At 47.6% G+C, this 15,686-nt stretch overlaps 2 protein-coding genes across 4 annotated transcripts in view; both read right to left on the reverse strand.

Annotated features, from left to right (window-relative positions):
• The window catches only part of PRSS38 (serine protease 38), a 143,214-nt gene that overhangs the window by 123,362 nt on the left and 4,166 nt on the right, over positions 1-15,686 (reverse strand). The window lies entirely within an intron of this gene.
• SNAP47 (synaptosome associated protein 47) overlaps positions 1-15,686 on the reverse strand; it is an 86,296-nt gene that overhangs the window by 4,965 nt on the left and 65,645 nt on the right. For 2 of the 3 annotated variants that reach the window (XR_014261834.1, XR_014261835.1), the window contains one exon: positions 7,556-7,653. The gene's annotated coding sequence lies outside the window, so the exon portion shown is untranslated. Of the gene's footprint in view, positions 1-115; positions 2,795-7,555; positions 7,654-15,686 lie in introns of those variants that run through there. The other variant, XM_082455126.1, reaches the window with a different exon arrangement.

Genomic DNA, 15,686 nt, shown 5'->3' on the forward strand with positions numbered 1-15,686 from the left:
CTTGACAGCAGCTCATGGTTGGCATTGCTCCTCAGGGCATGCGTGGCCAGAAAGTTCTTCTGATGGCCCTTGGAGCATGGGCTTCCGGAGTCAAACACTCTAGCTGTGTCTGCAAGTCAGAGTTTTACCTGAAAATAACCTCCTTTTCCTTATGTAGATTAAAAAGTAACTAGGGAAGAAAACTATTTTTCCAGCATAAATTTCCCCTCTTCTTTCCTCTCACAAAGAATATCTGCTAAAATAGTTTTGAGTATATCACCACAAGGTGTACTAAAAGGCAAACATCAGTTCTGGAGGGGACGTGCACAGGCTCCCACCCTGCAGGGCACCTGGTGAGAATGTGTCTGCACAGTTACTACTGAAAACAGTTCTTCAGGACCAGTTATTATCATAGGAATTAATGTTTAATGGTCAATCCATAAATACGATGAGAATTGCAATTGAAGAACAATCCCAGAGAGGAGATCATGGATTTAAAGCTTGATTTCAAATCAGTCTAATGATATTCTTACTACTATGTGTTTAAACTGTGACTTTTACCATGGTAGTCAAGGAAGAGGCTGTTTTATGGTCAGTCTCAGCTACAATTTATTTTGTTGGTTTTACAGGAAATTTAATGTTTTGTTTTTAAGTTTGCCTTGCAATATCAAGACACTGATCCAGAAGCTCCAGGGAAGGAAAACTTGTGTTGCAAAGCTCCACACAGCTGCTTGCATTTTTAATTATAAATTAGAAAAGTCAGTAAAGAAGCACCCAACACTTGCAAGCACCCTGGAGCCATCCCTAATCTATGCAGATATTTAGTTCCAATGTTTGTGGGTCACGGAAGAACCAGGAGGGTTCCAGAACTGCAGCATGCAGTTAGTACCTTAAAGAAGGACCCCAGACAGCTCTGCATGGACGGTGGTGTGTGGGAAAAACCTATTTCTGCCGTGAACTCTTCAGCTTGCCCACATTCATCCAGAGATATGACAAAAGTAGGTATTTACATGCCCGTTTGGCCTTGGCCTAGCCTCCCGAGGTGACTCCACCCAGTATCCTGGTTTGTTTCCTCCTCCACAAGCCAGAGTTTCCTAAGCTTTTTTCCAGTTTTAAGCATTCCATATACATGTTTTTATTTTAAGCCAGCATGATCCTTCCTGAGAGAAAGTAAACACAAACCATTAATTAGTTGACCCTCATTATTTGCAGATTCTGTATTTGTGAATTTTTCTACTTTTTAATTTTGATTTCCTTTAACCTTTTGAAACTCATTTGGCCTCTTTCAGTGAAGACCTGAAAATACAGGACTACAGTTGGGGAGAAACGCCTGGCCTCCTGGGCAGGATGGTTCTGCCCAGAGGGTGGACTCAGAGGTTGTCTGCCCTATGCTCCTTCTCAGGGTAAGACTGTTTTTGGCTCTCACCACAGCGGGGCCCTGGGCGGCCTAGGGGATGGTTCACTCTCCTTCTGCAGAGCCTCAGTTTCCCTTCCCTTTGTCAGGGGGTGGGGATTAAACCAGGAGCCTCTCTTCCTCCTAAACCCTCCTCAGCTGCCTCTCCTTGAGCTCTGTGCAGTATCATCCATCACTCAAGGAGAAGATGAGCCAGGCTTAGGAAGGGAGGACGGACAGCAGCCTCCCTTTCCTCAGTGGAAAGTTGGCCCAAAGGCTTCCTTTGGCTGTAACAAGGCACTGCGTATACTGCAGTGGGGAGTGGGACCAACAGCAATTGGGGAGGAACTGACAGTACTCAGGGAGGACGGGGTCCAAGAGATGAGGCCATGAGGGTCCTACTGCCCCTTAGAGTGAGGAGCTGGGTGTGGGCCCACCCGCAGGAGTCACCATCCCTGTCTGGAGCCTGGGCCTAGGTGAGCTGGCGTAGCTGTCTCACTGCACATTTCCTTCTCCCATCCTTGGCTCTCAGCCGGCCAGGAGCCAAAGCCTGGCCAGCTAGGAGTGGCACCCCGCCCTGGGGGGCAGGAGTGGGAGGTGATAGCGGGGAAGATGGTGATACCGTTCTCTGCTGGTCTGCAGAGAACTTGGGGTGCCACAACTCCTGTCCTTCCAAGAGAATTTCTATGTCTGACCCAGCTTCCTCAGCCTTCCCAGAGTCCAGAGCTCGACCCAAGTTTCCCTGGGTGGTGCATTAAGAACAGGGCCCCTGGTGTCCGGTGGGGCGTTGGGCTGCTCAAAACCAGCAGCAGATGGGCCGAAGGGAGCCCTGTGGCTGTGCACATCCTGCGCCCTTCCCACCCAGTCCTTGGAGTGCTCTGATGAGCATGCGGTCCCTCTCCCATGGAGGGAGGAAGCAGTGGAGGTGGAGCTGGGAGAGCACAGGAAACTAGCGTAGTATGCCCCCTCAAAGGATGTGTGTGCCTTGCTTATTTGAGAAACACACGTGGGAGGTTTTAGCGCTGTGAAGCCACTTTGGCTAATGAATTTCTTTACCGCTGTGCCTTTTCAGAGGGACCATGTGGACCCTGCATTCACTAGGGTTCCTCAGGTCCCAGGACAGGGAAGTGACATCCTAGTGTTCATGCCAAAGTCCCACATCCTGGGAAACTCCTCCCTGGGGTGTGAAAGGTCCAGGGTCTGTGACTGAAGCAGAAGACTGGGAGAAGAGTAAAAAGTTCGTATGGTGGCCCCAAAACTTGATGAAAGCAGTACTGTTTGGTGTCCACTGGATAGGGCACAGATTGCTGGTCTTCCGTAGTTACTGGGCGCTGTGACCTGTGACTCACACTGGCGGGCCACTCAGATGGAGTGATGTAGTCCAAGGACTGCTGTGCTCTGTGCTGAGGTGGTACTAGTCAACTGTTGCATGGGGAGTGCACAGAGTATGAAAAAGAGAATGATGGTTACTAGTGCCAGTACAACCTGGCTGTCACCAATAGGAAGGCTTCAACATCAGACGGAAGGACCACACACCTGGATGGGAAACCAGAGCCCACACAGAGCACGTGTATCACACGCTGGATCTGGAGTGGGCAAGGAGCAAGAGTTGACCACACACATGGAGACCAAACTCAAGTCCCTCTGAGACGACAACACTTCTGCCCCAGACACAGGTTTCCATCTCCCTAAGGGACACCAATGTGCAGCTGACAGTAGTGGCTGCTGAGTATCTTGGGCACGCCACCCAAACGAGCACCATTCCCTCAACCGCCGTGGCTGAGAATACTCACATTTCCTAATTCAGATGTTGCAACTAATGTACTGTGGGTGGTAGAGGGGAAAGTCTGGAGCAGACAGCCTCAGATCCACCCTTGCCCAGGGCTGCACAGCTTCTTTGGGAGCCACTGCCCGACGACAGAACAGAGCATGGCTGACCTCGGTTATTAGGAGGCAGAACTCCTTGTCCTGCCACAGGGCACCCTGGTCCAGGCTCCCAACCCACCCAGACCCTCTCACACACCCATGCACACACACTCACACCCCAAAACCTTCATGTGCACATAGGTCCCACACCCAAATCCATGTACATACTCATGCACACATTCATTCATCCACACACTCGCACAAATCCTAAAACCACATGTTCACACACTGACACACACACCCAAACCCTTGCACACACCATGCACACACACATATACACACACCCATGCACATACACACTAATGCACACTGAAACCCACACACATACCCATGCACACAAACCTCTAAATCCACCCACATACCCTCCATCGCACACACCTGACCCCACATCCAATACACACACGCACACACACACACTCACGTACACACACCATTGTCCTGTGATGTGTCTTCACCCAGGCTCAGGAACACACAGCAACAGCACCAAGGGAGCCTGGTGGGCTACAGGCCAGAACACTCTCTCCCACTGGCTCCTCTGCCCTAGAGCCAGGCTAGCCCTCTCTCTTCCACCCCACAAGGCTGTTCCTGCTGCACCCTTGGACACCCCAGGCATGCCTCCCCTGACCAAACCCAGCTCTGGAATCGGGAGGGAGAGAGGCCGGCCCTGGGCAGGGCTCCTGGTTAGGATCCTGTGCAAATCCTGGTGACCAAGGCCTGAGGAGCTGAAGGTTAGGGCTTGAGGAGGCCATGGGTCTGCTCAGAAAGTGGGACCCTAAGGATCTATTGCATAGCACAGGGAACTCTGCTCAATGTTATGTGGCAGCCTGGATGGGAGGGGAGTTTGGGGGAGAATGGATACATGTATACGTGTGGCTGACCTGCCTGGCTGTGCACCTGAAACTATCACAATGCTGTTAATCGGCTATACTCCAATATAAAATAAAAAGTTTAAAAAAAAAAAGAAGGTGGGACCCTCATCAAGGAGCAGGGAGCCTCCCGTGGTCTGCTGATGTCTGCCCAAGCTGAGGGTGGCCTACATGCAGACACATTTGTCCGGAAGGCTCCACGGTGTACCACCGTGCAGGTAACACTGTGTCACCTCAGTTACTGTTTTCAGAACACCTGTCAGGGTTTCACCCTCTCTGCCTGTCTAGGCGTGGTGCCTGGAGGGGGTGGGTCCTTTGCTTCCCCCACCCTGATGCTTACCAAAGACCTCCCTCATAAAGAAAAGCAGCTCACAGCCCACCCCTTCCCACCTTCCACACACTCCAGATTCCAGCTGCTGGGAGATGCCACCTGAGCTCTGCACCAGCTGCACCCTGCCCCCTCCGTCGCCTGTCCCCTCCACTTGGATGCCCTCCCCCTGCCCATGTCCAAATTCCCTGCCATCTGACCACTGCCCAGCCCACTTCTGCCTCGCTGTGGCTATAAGCTCACTCTCACATCTTCCCAGGGGTCCGGAGGCGGGGGTCCAGGCAAGCCCACACTCAGAGGTGAGTGTGCTCAACAAATGAATGAGCAAAATACTTCCCGCACAAAAATTTATCTTGATCCTTTAGCACTATACAGATAGCAGGACTGTATTAAAATAGGCCTCAATCTGTATCTCATTTTTATCAGACTCTGAACATAAGGAAAGAATTAAGCTTTGAAGGAGGTATCATTTCCAAATCCAAGCAGACTTTTGTTTTGGAACTTTCTCCCTTGAAAATTACTGAAAGCCAATACTGACAGGCATGCTTTACTTCTGAAATTGCAGAGTAATTTATTTATTTATTCAGGCCATGTGCTCGCTGGGATGGCATCTGGAGATAAACATCTGCTTTTGGTGAGAGTCTGCGATTTAGTCATGCCAAGCACACAGCAACTTCAGTCGTACAAATGCACAAAATGTCCGGCCCTCTTTCTAAAATAAGAGACTGGTCAGAGGCGGGTGCCAAGTGTGGAGTCCTTCCACAGGGACTGCCGACACCCTCCTGCAGGACTGTGCTTGTCCCAAGCAATGGGGCCTTCTTCTTTACAGGAAGGGGCCTTAGGAACGCCCACCCCTCCCTCTCCCCAGGACACTGCCCAGGCCTTCTGCTTTCTGCTTCCTCACTCCCACCACGCCATGCTCACCACTCCCCTGCTCAGAGACACACCCAAGCTGGAGGTTTGAGGTTTAGGGCAATAAAAATAGCTTTTCCCAGTGGCATACCCCCTCAGGAGCCCTCCCCTATGCCATCCAACTGGACTTCATGTAGCCATGACCCTAAATGGGGTTTGGTGCCAACTGTGTGCCAGGCATGCCCTTATGGGTATAAATGTGCCCACTTCACCCCTGGCAGGCCCCACTGGAAGGGTGGAGGAACCCAGCTGCACGTGGGTATAGCTGATGCACCTAGACCCTAATGGGGGCTCCAGTATCACCTCTGGGCCTGCTTAGGGCTCACCCTGAATACCAGCATGCTGCAGCCACCTGCCCTATCTCCCCAGGGGGAGTGGGGGCCAAAACCAGAGAACACAGACTGGGGCCTTGTCTCTGCTTCCTCTGCCAAGCACCCTCCTACAGGTGGGCCCCTCCCCACGGGGTTCCTGCAGCCCTGGTGCAAAGAGGAGAGAGAAGACGGTAGTCCCGAGGGCCTGCCACCTTGAGAATCTGCATCTCTGTCTCCCAGAGACTCACTCCATGGCAATTTCCAGAAAGGTTCCCAGGCACTGGACAGGTGAGCTTTGCTCCATGCAGTCAGTTGATTCATCACAAGATGTGTCAACGGCACTGAGAACTTCACCCAGAACTGCAGACGCCCTGGCTTGTTCTCCCCGTCCTGTTTCAATCAGAGGGCGCCTCCTAGTGCTCTGGGTGCTATCAGAAGATCTCTGCCCCGCTTTGGGCCTCGGCCCCTCTCTCCATGGATGCTGAGCCCTTCCAAGGCAGGGATTGCCTCTCTTCCCTCCCAGAAGCTGAGGGGTGTTTGTTGAACAAAGTGATGATCTCAGTGCTGGCCGGAAGGGCCAGACTTGTCTCAGGCCCAAACACGAGCAGTTTGAGTTAGGGACCCTCTTGTAACAAGCAGGTAGGAAGGCGGGTTTTTGAACCACAGCATTACATGATGTTACATGATGGACAGGTCCCTATGGCAGTTTCTCCAAAAAAAGCACAGTCACTGTTTGAGAGTGCCCTGGTTCCTGGAACACCTCCAGTGATAGGAGCTCACCACCTGTGCTCGATGACTGTCAGAAATGCTTGATGTCTACTGCACTGAAATGCTGTGGGAAGGAACTAAACTCAAGGGGATCCTGCTTTCAAACAGACAAGATTCAAGCCCCAGAGGGCAGGGTGCTCTGGACTTGCTCTCCAATCAGGCAGAGCCAGCTCCCCATCAGAAACACTGTCTCGCCAATCCATCCACAGCATGCAGAGCGCTGAGGGACCCCACATGGAGCAGAGTGAGCTCCGAAGAGGCCTCACCCCTCAGGTCTGCATCTCTTCCTGCTGTCCTCTCCCTTTGCACTGCCCTTCTGTTGGCGTGAGCTGCACCCACAAACAGCAGCAAACCATGATGTCCCCTCTCAGACCCTTACTCACACCCCTGATCACTGGCAACTGGGCAGTGCCCTACTCGCTATGTGGGGATCCTGGGCCCACAGTTACCTCCTGTCTGCCCTGACTTTACTGCTGGAAACACTGCACCACAATAGAAACCATTAAACTAAAAACACGCCGAACATGTGGAACAAATAGGAACATTTCTGTGGATGGGGCTGGTGTCCAGCTGGCCATTTTCATTGGAAGTCCCCAGCTGTACCTCCCTGGCCCGCTGCAGGTTCTGGTCTGGCTGTCACCCTGAAAACAGCCTGCTGGAACCATAGCAAGAGGTTCTTTTTGACATGACAAAGGCACCTGGTCACCTCGCTCGCCAGGCCAAGAGGGTGAGGGGGTTTCTTCCCCACAGCTGCAGCCCTCATGATTGGCTTCACTGTGCTCCTTCCATCTCCTCAAACGTGTGAAGGAGAGGAAGGGGACTTCTCCCAGGCCCTCAGCACTAACAGCCTCCTGGAACAGGAGTGGCTTCATAAAGCCCTTTCTTCACTCTCTCCTAGCTCCTGAAGCCAGTGTGAGGACATCTCACAGCCATCAGGGGTGGGGGTGTCTCACAGATAAACAGAGAGGAAGTAAGCCTGGGCCAGGGGCTCTGCCTGGTTGTGACAGTGGATCTTCAGAATCCACATGTTATAGGTGCAGAAATGAATCTTCAAAGGTGGGAAGTAACTTACTGAAGTCCTACAGACAGCAAGGAGAGCCAGAACTGTGGGTCGATGCGTCTACTCCTTGTGGGTGAGGAGTGAGGGCCGGGCCACAGCTTTCCTGGATGCTGGAAAGAGAGGGGCAGATCCTAAGATACCCTCAAAATTCCTGCCCTGGTGTACACACAGCCTCTCCCAGTTATTTGATCAAACACTAATAAGGTGCTGTTGCAAAGGGATTTTGCAGATATATAGAATCTAAGTCCCAGATCAGTGGACCTTAAGATAGGAAGATATCCAGGTGGGCCTGACCTAATCACATGACTTCCTTGAAAAGTAGTTTTCTCCAACTGGTTGCAAAGGGAGAGTCCTAGGTTCACAGCATGAGAAGGATTTGGCCTCTGCTGCTAGTGTGAAGATGGAGGGGCCATGTGGCAAGGAACATGGGTGACCTCCAGGGGCTCAGAGCAGCCCAGCTGACAGCCAGAAAGGAAATGAGGACCTCAGTCTCACTGCTGCAAGGAGCTGAATTCTGCCAACAACCTGGATGAGCTTGGAGCCCCAGATGAGCCCATATGAGGACGCAGCCCGGCCAACACCCTGATTTCAGAATTCTGGCCTCCGAAACTATGAGAGTAACTTTCTGTTGTTTCAAGCCACCCAGTTCGTAGTACTTTGTTATGGTCCCGGGAAACAAATACAGATTCTATTACCCAGGAGTGGGGTGCCACTGCAACAAATACCTAAAAATAAGGAAGTGGCTTCAGAATTAGGTAATGCCTTGAAAAGTTTTGAGACACGTGATAGAAAAAGCCTAAACTGCCTTGAATAGACTATTAGTAGAAATATGGATGTTAAAAACTCTGCCAGTGAGTGCTCAGAAGGAAATGAGTAACATGTTATTGGAAACTGGAGGAAATTTATTATAAAGTGGCAGAGAACTCAGCTGAACTGTATTCTACTGTTGGGTGGAAAGCATAACTTGTAAATGAACACGAAGAGATAGATTTCTAAGCAAAGTTTTGAAGGTGTAGCCTGGTACCTCCTGGCTGTTTACAGTAACATTTGAGAGGGAAGAGACAAATTGAGGAAGGAACTGTTAAACAGAAATGATGAGCACCTGATGATCTGGGAAATTCTCAGCCTGTTCAGATAGCAAAAGAGGCTAAAATTAGGAGATTCATGGTTGGGAAAGTGTGCACTGGTGAGAAAGCCAACAGTGTGGCTGAAGAGATTAAGGGTGTGACCTCATGGATGCACTCAACCATCTCAGCAGAAGCCAGGAATAGAGATGGGGTTACCCAGGAAGGATCTATGGAGGATCTTCTTGTCTATGGTGTGGATCCCCATGACAAACACGGGAGACCCACAAGTTTTTTGAGAATGTTAATCAGCAGAAACACTGACAGCTTAAACTGAAAGGGATGGAGCGGAAAAAGGGCTGTTGGACTTCTGAAATTCTACAGGCAGGCAACAGGCTGATAGAGCTACTGAGCTGTTGACATGCTCTATCCTTCAAGAAAAAGGAAGAATGACTCCAAGAGTGGAGCTGGGCCCAGAGGGCAAAGCCTTGAATCACAGAGGATTATTCTCAGGTCTTGAAACTGAAGGGACTTTGCTGGATTTTAGTATTGCTTGGGACTGGAGACTGCTTTCATTCCTTCCTTTACCTCCCTCTCTCCTTCCCTCCTTTCCTTTTTTTTTTAAGTAGTCTTTCTTTCTTAGAGCAGTTTTACACAGCAAAATTGAGTGCAAGGTATAGAGAAGGTACTCCCTGTCCCTACATACACAGTGTCTCCCACTACCAAAATCCCACAACAGAGGGGTACATGTTATTATCGATAAGCTTACACTGACACATCATTATCACCCGAAGTCCATAGTTTACATTAGGGTTCACTCTTGGTGTTATATTCTATGGGTTTTGACAAATATAACCATTATTATATTTGTATCAAACAGAGTAGTTTCACTGCCTTAAAAACCCTCTGTGCTCTGCCTGTCCATCCCTTTCTCCCTGCAATCCCTGGAAACCATTGGTCTTCTTACTGTCTCCATGGTCTTGCCTTTTCCAGAACATCATATAGTTGGAATCGTATAGTATGTAGCCTTCTCATATTGTTTTCTTTCACTTAGTAATACACATTTAAGGTTCTTCCATGTCTTTTCATGACTTGATAGCTCATTTCTTTTTAGTGTTGAGTAACATTCCATTGTCTAGATGCTCCGCAGTTTATTTGTTCATTCAGTCCTTTGGATAACAGTCCTTATCAGGTATGTCTTTTGCAAATATTTTCTCCCATTCTGTGGCTTGACTTGTCATTCTCTTGACAGTATCTTTCACAGAGCAGACAATTTAAATTTTAATGAAGTCCAACTTATCAGTTATTTCTTCCATGGATCATGACTTTGGTGTTGTATCTAAAAGGCAACACTATACCCAAGGTCATCTAGGTTTTCTCCTATGTTATCTTCTAGGTATAGTTTCATGTTTTACATTTAGGCCTATGATCCATTTTGAGTTAATTTTTGTGAAGGATGTAAGGTCTGTGTCTAGACTCATATTTTTTATTTTTTGCATGTGGATGTCCAGTTGTTCCAGCACCATTTGTTGAAAAGACTATATTTGCTCCATTGTATTGCCTTTGCGCTTTTGTCAAAGATCCATTGACTATATTCATGTGAGTCTACTTCTGGGCTCTCTATTCTGTTTCACTTATTTATTTGTCTAGTTTTTCACCAATACCACACTGTCTTGATTACTATAGCATTACAGTAGTCTTGAAGTCAGGTTATGCTCTGACTCTGCTCTTCTCATTCAATATCAAGTCACCTATTCTGAGTCTTTTGCCTCTCCAGATAAACTTTAGAATCAGTTTGTTGATATCCACACAATGATTTACCGGGATTTTGATTGGAATTGCATTGAATTTATAGATCTAGTTGGGAAATACTGACATCTTGACAATATTGAGTCTTCCTATCCATGAACATAGAATATCTATTTAGCTCTTCTTTGATTTCTTTCATTAGTATTTTGTAGTTTTTCTCATAGAGATCTTGTACATATTTTGTTAGATTTCTACCTATTTCATTTGGAGGGGTGCTAATGTAAATGACATTGTTTTTAATTTCAAATTACATATGTTCATCAACGGAAAGTGACTATATAGGAAATAGGAAAGTGACTTTTGTATATTAACATTGTATCCTGCAGATTTGCTATAATTGTTTATCAGTTCCAGCAGGTTGTTTGGGTTTTTTTGGTCAATTGTATCAGATTTTCTACATAGACAATCATATTCTCTGCAAGCATAAACAGTTCTATTTTTTCCTTCCCAATCAGTATACTTTTCTTTTTCTTATCTTATTGCATTAGCTTTCAGTACAATGTTGAAAAGGAATGGTGAGAAGGAACACCCTTGTCTTGTTCCTGATCTAGCAGGAAAACTTCTAGTTTTTCACCATTATATTTGCTGTAGATTTTTTTGTAGATGTTCCTTATGAAGTTGAGAAAGCTCCCCTCTGTTCCTAGTTTGCTGTTTTTATCATGAGTATTGGATTTTATCATATGCTTTTTCTACATCTATTGATATGATCATGTGATTTTCCTTCTTTATTCTGTTGATGTGATGGATTATATTGATTGATTTTTGAATGTTGAACTAGCCTTACAAACATGGGATAAATCCCACTTGGTCATTGTGTGTAATCATTTTATGCATTGTTGATTTGGTTTGCTAATATTTTGTTGAGGATTTTTGCATCTATGGTCATGAGAAATATTGGTCTGTAGTTTTCTTGTAATGCCTTTGTCTGGTTTTGTATTAAGGAAATGCTGGTCTCATAGAATGAGTTAGGAAGTTTGCCCTGTGAATTCACTTCTTTAATGGATCCAAGAAGGGTTGTTGATTTTCAGTTTGTTCAGCTTTTAAATTGTTGTTAGGATGGAGTAGCGACTTCCCAGCTCCTCACATGCCAGACAGGAAACAGGAACTCTGGTGACCCTTCCTAACTTCCATTCCCCCTCCCCTCCCCCAACCTTTTGGAGTAGGAACAGTCTATCATGTATCACATGCTTGTCCCACCACTGTATTTTGGAAGCAGATAATTTGTTTTCTGGTTTCACAGATCAGAGATGGAGAGGAATTTTGCCCCAGATGGACCATACCAAGAGTCTCACCAATACTGGATTTAGATGATTCAGATGATGAGATCAGAGCTGATGATATTTAGATGAGATTTTGGATGAAGAGCTGTTATGTAATGGGTTGAGACTTTTGGAGATTTGGGATGGAGTGAGTGTATTTTGTATGTGGGATGAATGTGAATTTAGGAGGAACAGCAGGCAGACTATAATAGGCTGAATTGTCGCCCTCAAAAGATATGTCCAATCCTAATTCCAGGAACCTGTAAATATGACCTACTTGGAAAAAGTGTCTCTACATATGCAGTTAAGAATCTTGAGATGAGCAGATCATGCGGGATTACCCGGTGGATGCTAAATCCACTGACAAGTGTCCTTATAGGCAAGAGGCAGTGGGAATTTTGAGACAGACACACAGAAGAGGAAGAGGCAATGCGAAGATGCAGTGGAAATGGAGAGACGTAGCCTCAGAAGGTGGAAAGGCAAAAGAATTCTCCCCTAGAGCCTCTGAGGAGAGCAGGGCCCTGCCGACACCTTGATTTCAGAATTCTGACCTCCAGAATTGTGAGAGCTTAAATTCTGGTGTTTCAAGACACCCAGTTTGTGGTATTTTGTTACAGCAGCCCCAGGAAGATCATACACCTCTATCTGCTCTTTTGTAGTTTGCAGCCAGGCCAGGTGATGGGGATACCCTACTCCATGCTGTAAGGTCTGGTAAGAGTGAAGGGCTGGGTGATGGGGAGACCCCACCCATGCTGAGGTCTGTGGACCCTGAGGGCAGAGTAACAGGGAGACCCCACCCATGATGATGTTCCTGTGCTGGGCAGTGTGACAAGGGAGAGCTGAGCAAGCAGGAGTGGGTGGAGCTGTGAGCAGCCTCAGGCTAGCTTATGATGCCAAGAGGGCAGAGTGCTTACTTCATAGGACCCATAGATCAGAGTGGGCTTGAACAAGATGCCATGGTGTCTTTCCTCATGACCGCACACTCCAGCAAGCACACAGAGCGAGTGAGGCTCCAGGTTCAGGCACCTCCTGATTTGGGGTTAAGCTGGAGGGATCAGGACAGTGAGTGTCCCAGAGGGCATCTCACCACCTCCCCAGCTATTGCTTCAACCCCCCCTCTGTGACCCTCCTGCACCAAGGCAATGTCCTACATGAACAAGCGAATTGGTAAGAAAGGTGGTCTGAAAGTTTAGCAGGCAGCTACTGCTTCCGAAAAGAAACCAGTTTTCTATGAGATGGGCCATAAATGGGTGGGTTTGGATCTGTAAGTAACCCTGTCTCATCCAGACCACACCCACGACCTGGGACACTTTCCCTTCTCCCCACAGTCCTTCCTGTGGGTTTGTTCCTGTTGGGCAGTCAGGATCTCAGCAGCCCCCAGAGGATTGAGTGCCGACCCTGGGTGGGAGTTAGGTGTTTGTTTCCTTGCCCATAAGAAAGGTAAACAGAGCTCTCCTCTGGGGAGCTTCTGTAAGCACTCAGAGCAAGGCCAGCACACATGAGCAGACTTGAGTGTTTGATTCACAGATGACCCACGTACTGGGCACTTGGGAATGGGATCCCTGGCCTTGCCCTCTGACCCATCCCTATCATCTTCATTCCCATGCTGTGCATCTCAATGCTGCCATCACATTAGGAAACAAACTGCCCTCTAGAGCGTCATTTCCATTGGAAAATGCAGCGCAAGGTCAAAACAACTACACCCAAGGGACTTCACAAGGCTGTGCATTCTCTGCTTGTCCTCACCTTCCATGGTGTGGGAGCCCAATGGCTGCACCCCACCTCCCACCCCTTTCCAAGGCATCTGCCCTGAGCCTCTAAAAAAGGGCCAGCCTCATTAATCTCTCAGCACCAGCTCCATGGGCCAGGCGTGGGAACAGAACAGCCACTGCTGATGGGTGGAAACAGCCTAAGAGTGTGGAGGAAGAGGCATCCTGGGACACCTGTGAGGCCCTGACCCTCCTTCATGTACAGCTGGGTTTCTGCACCCTGCCCTTTACTCATTCTAGGAAACATGCCCTAGACCTCCCTAACCCTCCGACCTCCAGAAGGGATAGATGGGGGAAGTAAGTTGCCCATTCCCTAGCTCACACTTGCCTCCCCAGGGTGAGACAAAGGGGCAGAAGTTGTGATACGTGATAAGAGTAAAATCCAGAGGGCTCTGAGGAACAAGTGCTGCTTCAGACCTGGTGGGAGAACATGTTGGACAGTTAGTGCGGCACCAGTGCCCCCCAGGACAGTAGCCACTCATGATGGGATGGCCTGGACATGGTTGCCTAACCATCGAGAGCCCAGGACATGAGTCAGGCCCACAGAACACAGCCTTGACCATGGTCCTGCTCATAGCTCCCCACCCCTGCAGCCTGGGTCTCCTCACCTGGACACTGCATGTGGCCCCTGAATGGCTCTCCTGGGCTGGCGAGAAGCTCCTGCTGTCTCTGCATCTATGCCTTCCCCACTCTGCCCACGCCAGTCTGCTTCTCACTGAGGAAGCTGAGGGATGAGACTGAGCAGTCCTTCTGGGAAGCAGGACCACCCTAGCTGAAGGACCAACCCTGTGACTTTTCACTTTCAAAATGAATCAGGGAAAATTACCTCCTGGGCAAACACACTGCTGTTCTAAGTTTCCAGATGGGTGCCAAAAGCTTGAGATATTACGTGGCTGTAGAAATCAGTTGCAAATGTGAAAACTGATTACAATTTTCAAGTGTTTCAAGTTTTATTCAAACCCATAGCTAATAATTAAACTGGGAGCAGTGAGAGGGGAGGGGGCTCCTCACAGGTGAGGCCAGTGGGTCCTTGGAGGCACCTGCTTGTCGTGTGGTCTCATGCCAGGGTTGATGCCCCAATCAATACAACTGTCTCCAAGAGGCCATTTCATCAAACCCAAAACCAAAGCCCCCACCCCAACTGACTGCATGTAGTTGAGTTTCCTGTGTTATTTGAAAATGTCTCAAGGATTGACTTTTGTTTTTTCCTCTCTCCTAAAATTTGTGTGTGTGCTGATTTTGGGCCTCCAGAGAAGATCACTTGTGGAAACCAGTACCTGCCATTTCCCATCTCACTCCCCTCTCTCTACTGTTCCCCGTTTCTGCCTTTAAAAGGAACAGGACTGACTTTGTGCCATCAGCGCAGGCTTTGAGGCTCTGAACAGCTGAGCACAGTCAGGAAACAAGGTGGTAGGGGTCTCCCAGCCTATGAACGGTATGTTTGCTGTGAGCATCTTTGCTGCAAGCAGTTTGGTCACACAACTAATTGGCTGTATGGCAATTTTGCCATAAAAGATAAAGTAACTAATTCACAACAGTCTTTGAGAGCATTAATGATCAATTCTTTAGCTAATTTAGATATGGCAGCTTGTTCTCTAACGCTTTCTTTACCAAACTTATGCAATATTAGAAGTCGGAGGGAAAAGAAGAATCTAGGACCTCCTATCCCCCACAAAAATAAATGGTTATGTGATTCCTGATGAGCATAAGTTTCTTGAAAATAGTGAAACTTTTTTTGCTATTTGATAGCGGAGTACATGATGTAACCAGAATTTTGGCATTTGGCACAGATCTTGCTTAGATGATTTGGTTAAATGTAAGAACTGGACATGTGATGGAACATTTAAATGTAGTCCAGATATGTACTACCAGTTACACACAAGAAATACATTGATAAGAAATAGCATCCTTCATCTGTTCATTTTACTTCCAGAAAAACCTGAAGAGACAAAAGATTTTTTTATATCGTAAAGAACTTACAACTGACATTAGATCCTGAATCCTTAATGACTGACTTTGAGAAAGGAAGTATCATCACTTCCTCTAAGTTATACCCAAATACAACTATAACCATGAATCTACACACATTTTAATTGTATTAAAATATTTTTAGTATTTTCATTTTTCCACAATAAAATCTTTTAAAGATTTTGTCATTAATTTTTCATGTTTCATTATGTCATTTTTGTCTTTTTCATTATGCCCTTTTTATCTTTTATGGCAAAGATACCCAGAACCCTCC

This window comes from Balaenoptera physalus (genome assembly GCF_965194825.1).
Source record: "Balaenoptera physalus genome assembly, chromosome: 3".
In the NCBI taxonomy this organism is placed as follows: domain Eukaryota; kingdom Metazoa; phylum Chordata; class Mammalia; order Artiodactyla; family Balaenopteridae; genus Balaenoptera; species Balaenoptera physalus.